Raw genomic sequence first — 14,521 nt, 5'->3', positions numbered from 1 at the left:
TTCCTCAGATTTATTGAAAATTAGTGTTAGGGTTTGTAATTTGGGGTTTTCTTTAATTATTATGTTTTTACTTTTTTCTTTTTGCTTTTTGTTTCTATTTCTTCAATTAGAACTCCTCTCTAGAAAAAAAAAATGTTGCATATCTTCACAAGGTTATTGAACAATATTCGACACTTCAAAGAAATAAAGAAGACCATATTGGTACATGTTGTTAGTTTAGCTCTCTAAATAGCTGCTTTGATGATATAATAAAAGAAATACTGCAAGTGCGCATCCCTCATCATGTTTATTGTGAACAGGTATAAACTTGTCTGCAATGACCTTTTGTCCAACCCATACTAGAATGCTAGCTATAGGTTCTTACAGCAAGACTACTGCAATATATAGAGAATACAATATGAAATTCTTATATGTATTACATGGCCATGAAGGTGGGATTACACATGTAAGTCAGCATTCCTTTTTCCTTCATTTGACCGGCCTTGATCATAACTCCATATATGACCCAAAGCATTTTTCTCTCAAGTCCGGTTCTCAAAGGATGAAAATATATTATTTATATACTGGAGGCTGGAAGGTAAAATGCTTTACATGTTCTATCTTTTTTGGCATTAGTTTGATTTTTGGAAATCCAGTAAACAAGTTGTATGTAGCAACTGTTAGTTTATGATATATATATATATATATATGTGTGTGTATGTGTGTGTGTGTGAGCCATAATTTATTTCTCTTGGAATATTTTTGATGTATTCTATTAGATTAGCATATATATGACTCTTTCTTTCTACTCTAAACATGTTTGATATTGGCTTACTAAATTTACTTGAAGGATCCGTATATATATAGCTCAAGATATTATGTTTTTCTATCTTTTTTTGTTTCCTTTGTTTCCTTTGTTTCAAGTTGTTGGCTTTGAGGGGGATGTTCCGAAGGAAGATGCAAAAAGAGTGGCGAAATCAACTTTCCAGCATTTTGGTAGGCTGACATACTTGTGAATGCTGCAGCTAGAAATTTTCTTCCGTCAACATAGGATCTATCCTCTAATGAATTTCAGACAGGTTCAATGTTGTAACAATCTTTGTAATATGTTTGCACATATGAAATTGTTGTTCATGATAAGATTTTGACCCAAAACACGATTGATTTTATTTCTTCCCTGCAGTTATGGATATTGATATGTCTATATGATATGTTTGATCTATCCTCTAATGGATTTCAGACAGGTTCATTATCCTCATGTTTGCATGTATATATGCCTATATGATATGTCTAACTGCTTTACTCATTTTACCATGGTTCCTTTACAGGATGAGGTTGATGCTAAGGTTATTGTAGCTGTTCTTTCAACAACTTGTAGTTAGAAAATTCACAATCAATTGGTATGTGTTTATTGTACCAAATGATGCATGCTTTGATAGGACAACAAAAAAAAGTCTAATAAAATTTATGTTTTATCTTCTCCTGTCATAATGTATTTATAATTCTCCTTTATGTTGAAGGTGCTTTTCTTTTGGAATAGATTATACATGAATATAAATTTGTTTGTCACTCTTAATTGTGTAGGCTTATAGGTGTATATGTTTAGACTAGGTATTGGATCAAATTAATAATTATTGTAGCATTTCCTTCGAGGATTCATGTAGAAGGAAAATGAAACATGATGAACATACAATTAGATAGAAGGAAAAATTGAACTCCAGTTACAATAATTTGTTCCATATATGCTTTAAACTCTAGTTAGGTGATTGTCATTTTTTCACAACTTCTTCATTTATATCTCTTGCATTTTTTAATCAGTCAAAATTTTGAAGGGTGATAAGATTATATAATTTTTTTTAAGTCCTCTAAGTAGAGTATTGATAGAATTTTAACCACCTGCAAAACAGAGGTTAAAACACTACATATACTCGCAATAGAACAAGGCTATTATTAGTATAGCAAAGGTAAATACGAGGTCATTCCCACGAGGACTGAAATCAATTGAGAAGATGCTCCAAGTACTGAACTTGTAAAACAAGAAAATTGTGAATTATGCTTTGAGATTATTTAAGAATTTAACGCAATAACAAGAATAAAATAAATAAAAAAAACTAATTTTAAAAAGAAGATTTAGAAGGATTATAAATTGGTAAAATCAAAGAAATAAAGGACTAAGGCTAGGCATCCACCACAAGCTTTCCAATATAACACATATAACATTCATCCATTAAAAGGCAATTCCAGTTTGAAGATTGGTTATCCTTTATTTATTCTTCCTATGGCATTTAGGCTAGAATAATTCCTTCAACATGCAATCTCCCTATGGTATTTAGGCTAGATATAAACACGCAGAGGACAATGAACTCAGGTAACCAAAACAATCATGTAATTCTTATAGCATGGTATTTACCCTAAGTAATTACACCTTTTAATTGCAAGAGGCATACATCAAAATCAGTGTGGCATTCACTCAACTTTGCATCATATAACTTAGTCATATACTATCATGGTGATCAAGCATCAGGCATATAACCAGTATAATCACAACAATTAAAAGTTCAAACCAAGAATCATATTAATGGATAAATAAAAATAAAGTTGCTATATCATCCTGCTAGGGTGTAGCCTTGCCCTAGCTTGAGGTTTAGTTACACATGAACATAATTAAAAACCCGAGTAATAGCATAAGAATGGAAGAGAAAACCCAGCAATAAAGAGATGCACGCACACGCCTCAGTCAGTCCCCCCTTTTTCGTGTAACGATCCGTCCTTTAATCTGACCTGAGCTATGCTTTATATAGAGTCTTTCCCCCTTTTCCTAGTCCTAATAAACCTCAAATTACTTAACTTACAAGGAAAAAGGCAGCCCATAAAAACGCAACTACATAGGAAACTAAAAATAGAAAGTTCTAATCAGCTTTCCTAATTTCTTGCGGGTTACAGTAGGGAATCCGATTCTGGGCTTTTGGAGGCCTTAATATTCACCAAATTGGACGTGTAAGATGGCGTTGAAAAGGTCTTGATGTCAGCTACAACTTTGATGACAAACATTTTCCAAGAAAAAGCTCATAAGCTTGGCTAAAACCGTCCTCAAGCCCAATAGCTCCAGTCTGCCCGAATAATTCATAACTCGACTTTGACAGCTTGTTTTGAACGATTGGCTGATCCAATGACTCTGGAAATTGGACACAACGTTCTTTAAACTCTTAGCTTTCATCTCCAAGTGGTTTCATCCAAAAATTCCCAAGTAAAACGCAATTTATCCATCTTTTACATTTTAGAGCTCCTGAAAATACAAAAGCTGAAATATGTGAAGATCTTTGTAAAACAATCAACTTTTGCATCCAATATCTAAGTAAAAAGAGTACATTTATATGATATATAAATGACTTATCAAGTATATATAGTTATTTCAGTTCACTTGCACATATATAGATTTGGATTTGGCTCAAACACAGGTCAGATCCTTTTTAATGTTAAATATTGATATAATTTCAAATGAGCACTATGATGTTTTTAATCTAAAATCTGATTTTGAGATTTTGATGTTTTTGTCTTATATAATTTTTTTTGTTAGTATTTGTAGAATTTGGTTGTGATTACTTTCATTTTCAATTGTTTTGAGTTTATACGATTGTCATTGTGCATTACTCTGTCCATATAGCGTTGCATATTTCACAGTCGGAAGTGGACCAGCACTGCACTTGGCAGCCAAACTACCAAGCTGAGGGGACTAACATAAATTACTTTTCTCAATTGTTACTTTCCTTTTTGAACTGCAAGATTGACTATGAGAGAAAAGGTCAAGGTTGGGACAAGATCAGACAGGCTTCTCCGGATGATTTGAAGAGAAACTTAGCCACCATAGGTTTCCTTATTCAAGTGAACAAGATCTTCTTCAGCAAGTAAGTCTCTTCCTCTTTTTTTTTTTTTTTTCAAATTTTTGCTTTTTCCATATTTGGTGGAATTTATGGTTGAATCAGTATTTTGGTTGTTCAAAATGTTGTTTCCTTTTGTTTAGTCTTGGTTGCTCAGCTTCATGCTGACATAAAACTGAGTTCGCCGCTGGAGGTCCGGACCTCAAGCCTAGGTCTCAAACACCAATCTTACTGGAGGTCCAATCCTCAAGGGTGAGGTCCGGACCTCAAACCTAAATTTCTAAATCCAATCTTATTGGAGGTCCGGTCTTCAAGGGTGAGGTCTGGACCTCAATCCTAGCTTTGTATTCTAATTTCTTTTGGGATTGAATGCTGGATCAGAATGAAATTTTAAAGCTTGCATGATTATTCAAATAATAAGTTGGGTACTAGAAAAATGGACCAAACATGATTTGTGCATAGACTTTGTAGTGATGATCATTTACAGAAATTTCAAAAAGATAAAAATATTCACTTATCTGCAAATGAGAAACCCAACAATGAAAAAAATGCATAGACCCAACAATATTTGGTCAAGATACAAAAAGTTAGTGGATTTTCCTTCTTTCAAAACTCTCTTACTTGACCAAATAAGTGAATATTTGTATCTTTTTAAAATTTCTCTAAAGTTTATCTAAATGTGACTTTGTGTGTGTTTGTGCTCTTTTACAGAAACTTTGTTAGTTTTCTTAGAGCTTTAGAGTTAGGGAAGCTACTTAAAAAGGTATGGGGAGGAGAAAGGATAACACTTATACTCAAGAAGATATCAATGTGTAAATATACAAAATTATCAAGGATTATAATAGTGTTTTCAATTCTTCTATATAGAGCTTGCATATGACTTGCCTATTGCTTTGCATTGCATTGGTATCCTATTAGCTTTTTTTTTTTATTGTAGTTGGCAGTAAGAAGCTGGCAGATATGGACGCATATGCTTGTGACTTAGGGGGGTCAAATTGAAAGGAAGTAAATGTGTTATGTTAAACTAGGTTTTTTTTTTTTTTTTTTGTGCCTCTTCTTTTAAGCTAGTTTGACTGAATGTATTTTTTGTACAACTGATCACACTTATGGAACCTATCATGTAATGTAATCTTACTTATATTTATGAAATATCTTTTGGTTTAATTCTGAGCATGAGCGTGCATTGGTATACTATAACTAAGTGCTGTATTGCATTGGTTTTCAATAAAAACCAATGTACCAAAGCATTATATATATCAAAATCAAATTGAAATTATTATCTTACACAATAGTAATATGGTTAAAACCAGTTGTACTAAGTGTCATCCTACAATGGTTTTCAACAAACTGTTGTACTAAAGCATTATATATATCAAAATCAAATTGAAATTATTATCTTGCACAACGTTTATATGGTTAAAACCGTTGTTTAAAGTGTCGTTCTACAACGGTTTTCAATAGAAACCGATATACCAAAGCATTATATACATTAAAAGCAAATTGAAATTGTTATTTTACACAACGGTTATTACACATAAACCGTTGTCTTAATGACTATTTCACCTCGTGTTTATACTTAAAACAGTTGTAAAATACATGCATTAGGGTATAGAAACCGTTATCTCGCCTATTAGTACACATCGGTCTTTAAATAAAAATTGATGTCTAGATAAGTACACAACAACGGTATCTCCTAAATTATTGGTTTTTTAGAATGTATATACAACAGTTTTAAATTAAAACCATTGTGTTAATGTTTACAAGACAACGGATATTACCCGTTGTCTATTGGTACCCCAATAGACGTCGGTCGATTAGACGACAGTATTTTGGCAATTTACACAACGGATAAAATCGGTTGTATATTACATTTTTTGTAGTAGTGGCAATCCCAAACGGAGTCTTAATTGTATTATATTGAACTAAACTTATATTGTAAAGAGATACAAATCTAAAAAAATATTTGTTGCTTAAGTCGTATTAAAGAGTTCTTAAAATTTTATTTGACCAAAAAAAAAAAAGAGTTCTTAAAATTTCGTGAGTATTCAATTGTAATTTATTACAATTTAATATAATTCAGTCGAGTTGAGTTTGACCCAATCCAGCATAACAAACATATATGCATAACTTGTCTAGATAAAAGTCTTGTTATTTCAGGGACGCTAAAGACCATGATTTTTTATTTTATTATTATATGTAAATAGTCCACATTCAGTGGTTTATGTTAAATATGGCCTTTGCCTTCTCGATCACAAAAAAAAAAAAAAATTGTCGTTTGCCTGTCATCTGTTTTGACTTTATTTACTGTTTGTCTTTAACTTCAAAGTTACTTTTGACTGTTGGTGGCTGTACTACTGGAAAAATAAATAAATATGTTGATATATGAAATTAAAGTATCTTTGTGCTCAGGTGTGTAGCCATTATCCATATACAGCTTCTAGAATAACAATAGTAGAGAAGACTCAGAATAACTAGTTACATATATAATAATAGAGAAAAGATTTTGTGCCCTATTGTGGAATGAAATTCATGTGCCCTAATTCTATGTGGCAAAGTAAAATAATACACATCATTTTTTTTTCTTTTTGGTGATTATACACATCATCATCTATTTTTTAAAATCAAATTAATATCATTTTTATTGAAAGACTATCTTACCCACTACAAGAAAACATATTTGGGCGACGAACATATATTCCTCGCCCAAAGTAACTTGGGGCGACGAACAAGAGAATTTGTCGCTCAATGTCATTGAGGTTTGGGCGACGAACATGTCCGTCGCCCAAAGGACGTTTGGGCGACGAATAACACGTTCCTCGCCTAAAGTTACTTTGGGCGACGAACGGATCTCGTCGCCTCAACTCACGCAACAAAAAATTAATTGAGAAATACATTGGGCGAGGGATATATATGTTCGTCGCCCAAAGTTCCTTTGGGCGAGGAAAACGTAAATGTGTCGCCCAAACATACTTTGGGTTACAAACTATTTCGTCGCCCAAACTCATTTTGGGCGAGGAATGTGCACATTCCTCGCCCAAAGTACTTTAGGTGACGAAATCTGGTTCGTCGCCCAAAGGGTCATTCCCTTTTTTTTTTTGTACAATTATATGTATGTTAATCATACAATGCGATCGTGTTTCCAACGATCCGAACCGTTCAATTTTTAATTCCTCATTGAAAGATCAGCATTGCAAAAAATTAGGATTATTGGAGATGTAAAAGTTATGTAACGGTGCTCGAATGTATGAACGATCAGGAAATTGCTAATACTAATCAATGGAGTAGATGAATTCCGATTTGGGCGATTTTTTGCAGGAATGATGTTTGAGTATAAACGAATAAAATGAACGGCTCTGATCGTTGAAATTACAGTATAGTCTTCACAATTCTTGAATCGACAAAGTTTCAACGAAAAAACTATAGAATTATACTCTTCAAGTGTATTTGTATGTAGAAGATCATTTTTGTATTGTGTTTTTAACGATCCGAACCGATCATTCCTTAGTGCCCCACTCAAAGATCATCCATGCAAAAAATTATCTCAATTGAAGATGTAGAAGTTAGGTTTGGCATTTAGGATGTATGAACGATCTTGATTCTTATAATAATCATCGAACGGGTAGATGAACTCCGATTGAGCCGATTTTTTCCAGGGTTGATCTTTGAGTATGAACATATATGATGAATGACTCTGATCGTGATAATCACGTTGTGGTCTTCACAATTATTGAAGCTACAAGGTTTTAACGAAAGAGTTAATAGAATTTTATTCTTCAAGTGCAAAAACCGTTCATGTATATGTACAACCTCATATGTCGATTGTGTTTTCAATGATCCGAACCGTTCATTTATTAGTTTCTCACTCAAATATTAATCTTGCAGAAAATTAGGTCAATTGGAGATGTAAATATTTGGTATCGGAGCTCGAATGTAGAAATGATCGTTTTGTAATAATGGTTTGGGCGAGGAACTTCACATTTCGTCTCCCAAAGTGGTTTTGGGAGACGAATTTATAAGTTCCTCGCCCAAGATCACTTTGGGAGACGAAATTTGTAGTTCCTCGCCCAAAGTAAGAATACTTTTTTGTTTATAATTTTATATATGTAATAGCATACGATACGATTGTATTTCCAAAGATCATAACCATTCATTTTTTAATTCCCCACTCAAGGATCATCCATGCAAAAAATTAGCTCAATCGGAGATGTAGAAGTTAGGTAACGGTGGTTGAACTGATGAACGATTATGAATTTTCTAATATGAATCGAAGTATGAGATGAATTCCGATTTGGCCGATTTTTTGCAGGGATGATCTTCCAGTATAAACGAATAGAATGAACGGTTCCGATCGTTGAAATCACATTGTAGTCTTCACAAACTGTTGAATCGCCAAAATTTCTACGAAAAAGTTAATAGAATTATACTTTTCAAGTGTATTTATATGTAGAAGCTCAGATTTCTATTATGTTTTTAACGATCCGAACCGATCATTGGCTAGTCCCCCACTCAAAGATCATCCATACAAAAAATTGTCTCAATCAGAGAAGTAGAAGTTAGGTTTAGCATTTAGTGTGTATGAAAGATCATGGTTTTTATAATCATAATCGAATGGCTAGATGAACTCTGATTGAGGAGATTTTTTGCAGGGATGATCTTTGCGTATGAACATAGATGATGAATGACTATGATTGTTGTAATGACGTTATTGTCTTCACAATTATTGAATCGACAAGGTTTGAACGAAATAGTTAATAGAATTTTATTATTTAAGTGTAAAATCCACTGATTTATATGTAGAACCTTATATGTCGATTGTGTTTTTAACGATCCAAACCGTTCATTTATTAGTTTGTCACTCAAAGATCATTCCTCTAAAATATTAGTTCAATTGGAGATCTAGAAGTTTGGTATTGGAGCTCGAACGTATGAACGATTAATACAAAAAATCAACTTTGGGCGACGAACGGTGCGTCGCCCAAATTCTGAAATTATGCAGGATAAAACAGTGCCCTAAAGTCAACGACTTTGGGCGACGAACATGATTTCGTCGCCCAAAGTATTTCGTCGCCCAAAGATACTTTGGGCGACGAAATCCTGAATTTCTCGCCTAAAGTTACTTTGGGCAACGAAATCATGTTCGTCGCCCAAAGTCTTTCAATTTTAATCCACTTCTGGTTCACTTCACAGTCCACTCGATCTCTTCACTCCCTCTCACTCGCTCTTCCTTCCCCCGAAGCCTCTCTCCCTCGCAACTCCTCCGTCCTCCTTCCCTCCTCCTCCGTCGTCCTCCCTCCTCTTTCCCCCGAAACCCAAAAGCCCCCCCCCATCGGCAACCCACCCCCTCGAAAACCCACCCTCCCCGAAAACCCACCCCCCCCACCGAAACCAACCCCCCCCCCCCATCGAAGACCCACCCCCTCCCCCGAAAATCCACCCCCGCCGAAACCCACCCTCCCCCGAAAACCCACCCCCACAGAAACCCATCCCCCCCCAGCCGAAACCAGCTCACCCAAAACCCCCCCAAAGTCGAAACCAGCTCAACACCCCCCCCCCCCACACAGGTATTTTGTTTTTTTTTTTTTTCAATTTATGGTATTTTCTGTTTTTTATGTTTTCTAATATTGTGGATTTTGTACTTGTTGTGGATTTTGCATAAATTGGTTGTGAAATTTCTGATTTTAGTGGTAATTAGTTAATGTTGTGGGTTTTTTTAATTTAGTGGTTTGGTTGTGAAATCTGAATTTAGATTGATGTTGGGCTCATATTTGACAATGATTTATTTTTTTGGTAAAGGAAGGATATATAGTGTTGCATTTGTTGTGAAGGACAATTGCATTTTTGGTGAGGTATGTGTTTAATCTATCTTTTAGTTAAGTTTTTGTATGATTTAGTATTTAATGTTTCATATATAATTGTATTAAATTTTTGAGTGAATTAGTTTGTATGTTAAAATTAATTATAAAATTGATTAATTAGTTTGTATGTTTTTATATGCTAAAATTTAATAGTTTGTTTGTATGCTTATATGTATATTGTTAGATTAATTATAGTTTAGTTTGTATGTTACATTTAGTTTAGTTGTAATTGCAAAATTTCCGATGACATAGTCCAGCACTCCTCGAGTACTGGGTGAGGTCATGTGGCACGAAGCGCTTGTGCGAAGTTATCAATCGATAACTTTGTACATTTAACTAGTCGTGCGAAGTTATCAGTGGATAACTTTGTACACTAAATTTAAATTCACCTTAGACCCGTTCGAGAGTCTATTGGACGCGCGCATGGGCGCTGGGCGTGACTGCGCTCCAATATGATTCTTGAATTGTCCAAATTACCCATGGACAGTTTGGGAGTGCACAATTATGTGTTGTGGTTAGCGGTTCATGTGATGTGGTTTTGATCTGAGAAAATTTCGGCAACATCTCCTTATGTGTTCTTCGAGTGCATACTAGATATTTGTTTTAAATATCTACGTCGTGCACTTGGAGAACTATAGGGAGATGCTGCCGAAATTTTCCCAGATCGAAACTACGTCGTGTGAGCCAACAACCACGACACATATGTGCATTCTCGAATGGGATAGGGCCCTTACCGGAGGTATAAGGAGACGAAGAAGGGTGACGCATCGTTTTCTAATTGTCGTGTAATATGGAAACAGGCATCATGGACCGACAGTGGATACGTAATACGAATCGTGTTAGTGATGAATATTTGTATGGGATCGAGTTATTTATCCAAGTTGCACAGGAACATGTCAATGCTCAGAATAATATAAGGTGTCCGTGCCGGAATTGTAATAACTCTTTATGGAAGACAGTGCGTGAAGTCAGAATTCATTTGGTGAAATATGGGATGTCACACAACTATACGACATGGTAGTATCATGGTGAACCGAGAGTTTATGCTTCGACTTCCTCGGATGCTCAAACAATTCTGCAGCCTACTGAATCTGTTGGTGATGATAATGACCAGGTGATGGGCATAATAAACGATGCTTATCCATATGCATCGCTTGATCACAAGGTCAGTCAGGATGATACAGAGAGCGATAATATGGATGAAGAGGATGGGTTGCCCGAAGTCCAAAGAGAAGAGTTTGATAAGTACGAGAGATTGTTGAAACAAGCTCAGCGGGAATTGTACTCTGGTTGTGAAGAGTTTTCAGTGCTAACTGCTGTTGTGGAGTTAATGCATTGGAAAGTACTTAATCAACATTCGAATCGAAGTTATGATCAGTTGATGAGAATTTTGAAACGAATGCTTCCAAAGAACAATCATATACCTGAAACCCATTATCTTGCGAATAAGGTGTTGAAAGATCTCGGTTTGGGATATGAAAAGATTCATGCATGCAAGAATGATTGTGTATTGTTTTACAAAGAACACCAAGGGAAGGATAAATGCCCTGTGTGCAATGAACCGAGATATAAGAACAAGTCTGTAGAGAGAAAGAAACAGATTCCGCAAAAGGTGTTGCGTTATTTCCCACTTAAGCCAAGATTGCAACGATTGTACATGTCGACACATACTGCAAGTGACATGAGGTGGCACAAAGATAAGCGGGTTGAGGATGATGTGATGACACATCCTGCAGACGGAAGTGCATGGAAAGAATTTGACAAGATATATCTGGATTTTGCAGCAGATCCACGAAATGTCAGATTAGGACTTGCTACTGATGGATTTAATCCATTCGGAAATATGAGCACATCTCACAGCACTTGGCCAGTGGTGGTGGTTCCTTATAATTTGCCTCCCTGGAAATGCATGAAAAAAGAATTCACAATTATGACGCTATTAATTCCAGGACCGCAATCCCCTGGCAAAGAGATCGATGTATATTTGCAGCCGTTGATTGATGAGCTGAAAGAATTGTGGCAAAATGGTGTGTCGACATATGATAAGTCCACCGAAACAATGTTTTCCTTGCGTGCGGCAGTCATGTGGACAATAAATGATTTCCCAGCTTAAAGGAATCTATCAGGCTGGAGCACTAAGGGTTATATGGCATGTCCTACTTGTAATAAAGATATAACTTCCGCTTGGCATAGTGGTAAAGTATGTTATATGGGCCACCGAAGATGGTTGCTGGGGGATCATAAATGGCGTCACAGTAAGGAGGCCTTTGACGGAAAAAAGGAGATGGGCGTGAAACCTAAAGAATTATCTGGTGATGACATCTTGAGGCAGTTGAATAACTTAGAATTTGGCCGGATTGGTAAACATCCCTCTTACAAAGAACGAAATATGCCAAGGTCACCTGCACATCTAAATTGGACGAACAAGTCGATATTCTTCGAGTTGGAGTATTGGTCCAAGTTGAAAATCAGGCACAATCTCGATGTAATGCATATTGAGAAGAACGTGTGCGAAAGTTTGGTGGGGACAATTTTGGGCATTGAGGGAAAATCAAAGGACACAATTAAGGCTCGACAAGATTTGCAAGAAATGGGCATCAGGAAACATTTGTGGTTAACGAAGAAGGGTGATAAAATGATAAAGAAACATCCATTTTATACCGTGAAGCCTAGGGATAAGAAAGAATTCTTAAAGTTTCTTGCATCGGTCAAATTTTCAGATGGATACGCGGCCAATATCTCTCGAAATGTGAAAATCGACTCTGGAAAAATTTTGGGCTTGAAAAGTCATGATTGTCATGTTTTATTGCAACGTCTGCTTCCGGTGGGTATTCGAAAATTTTTGCCCGAAGATGTGGTTGAACCGATTGTTGGGTTATCAAGGTTCTTTCAGCATATCTGCGCTAAGACGTTGCGCGTGTCGGACATGTCAAAATTGAAAGATGAGATTGTGTACATCCTATGCAAATTTGAACAAATATTTCCACCGGCCTTTTTTGATATAATGATTCATTTGATGATACATTTACCGCAAGAGGCAATTCTTGCTGGGCCGGTTAGTTATCGGTGGATGTACCCAATAGAAAGGTAACAATTCCTAAACTTTTTCATTACTATTCTCCAAGTTCAGCTCTATGTTACTCATAAAAGTTTTATCACTATGTACTTACATTTGCAGAATGTTGGGTAATTACAAAAGGTACGTCCGAAACCGGGCACTCCCCGAAGGCTCCATAGCAGAGGCATACATTGCAAATGAATCTATCACGTACTGTGCAATGTATCTCAACAGTGTTGAGACGTCATTCAATCGCCCCCAACGCAACGACGACGGTGGTGAAAAAAATGAGACACTTTCTGTCTTTTCTCAAATTACACGACCATTTGGCGAAGCCCCTAAATCAACTGTTGAATTCTCGAAACACGATATGGAGGTGGCTCATTGGTTCATACTCAACAATTGCGATGAAGTTGACTCTTTATGCATTGAGCATGAAGAACTAATGAAGCGCGACTATCCAAGATGGGACATGGAACGTGTACAAAAAAAGCATCGGGAATTGTTTCCTAAATGGTTTAAGGAACATGTAAGTGATTACTGACAATAATGATCAGTTCGTTCATGTGTTTGTAAATTTTTTGTAATATATTAATTCCATTGTCTTTTAACAGATGGAAAAGCTGACTGATGATAATTCGCCGTTATACAAGGAGTTAATGAGTTTGGCGAGTGGTATTCAATGGGTTGAAACGTTTTCCGGATGTAATATGAATGGAGTCAAGTTTTTAACTGTAGAACGAAATGCCATCTTGAGCACTCAAAATAGCGGGGTTTGTGTAGAGAACTTGGAGACTGGCACGGTTGATTTCTACGGCAAGCTGACGAGTGTACATCAAGTCTTGTACTCGCATCGCTTTCAAGTTGTGTTATTTAAGTGTCATTGGTTTAATACAGACCCGAATAGGAACAACAATATTAAACTCGATTACGACTTAATATCTGTGAACACAAACACTCGATGGTATGAGAATGATCAATTTATTCTTGCCACAATGGCAAAACCAGTATGTTATCTTGATGACCCTAAGGCGGGTGTGGGTTGGAAAGTAGCTCAGATGATTCAGAATCGAAATATATGGGATATTCCAGAAAAAGAAAATCAGGATAACGTGGCCTATCAAGAGGATTCATCTTCGACCATACCCAATCCATACAACAATGATGTTATCATACAACAAATCGAGATACATGACGTTCCTCCAATTGAGATCGATGCCTTATCAATTGATCTTGGGCCACTTCCCCGAATTGATGTTAATGATTTCATCGATGATGATGATGATGAAGATGAAGATGAAGATGAAGATGAAGATGAACATGAATATGAAGATGATGATGTTGATGGTATCGATGATGATGATGATGATGAAATGAGTATTTCTAGTGGTGATTCAAATTAGTAATTGATAATGGTGATTCATATTAGTAAGTGATAATGATGATATATTCAGATTAGTAAGTTATTACTTTAGTTTTCTTTTTTACTAATATAAATATTTATTGAATTGTGCAGATGAGTTTGATCTCGAACAGGGGTGGATCTCGGAGGTCCAGTTCAGCATCCATGTCCGCCCCTGCAGCCCAGCCCTCCCCTGCAGTACAGCCCGACCTCATAGCCCAGGGCGAATTGACCCCAGCGATACCCCTAGATCTCTCATTTAGTACTAGGTTTGCGATTCAGTCGGCACGGAGGGCCCGACGTGGTCACCGTTATGGTGCATATGATAATGTTGCATCATCCACTCATA

The 14,521-nt window shown here is 36.0% G+C and overlaps 1 pseudogene; it reads left to right on the top strand.

The window, feature by feature from the left end:
• The first annotated feature begins 10,517 nt into the window (after positions 1-10,517).
• On the top strand, positions 10,518-14,173 carry LOC147277519 (uncharacterized; annotated as a pseudogene).
• The last annotated feature ends 348 nt before the right edge of the window (positions 14,174-14,521 follow it).

This window comes from Dryas octopetala, chromosome 8 (assembly GCF_963921425.1).
Source record: "Dryas octopetala chromosome 8, drDryOcto1.1, whole genome shotgun sequence".
In the NCBI taxonomy this organism is placed as follows: Eukaryota; Viridiplantae; Streptophyta; class Magnoliopsida; order Rosales; family Rosaceae; genus Dryas; species Dryas octopetala.
The sequence above is the reverse complement of the archived record's forward strand: the minus strand, read 5'-3'. Positions and strand labels throughout refer to the sequence as shown.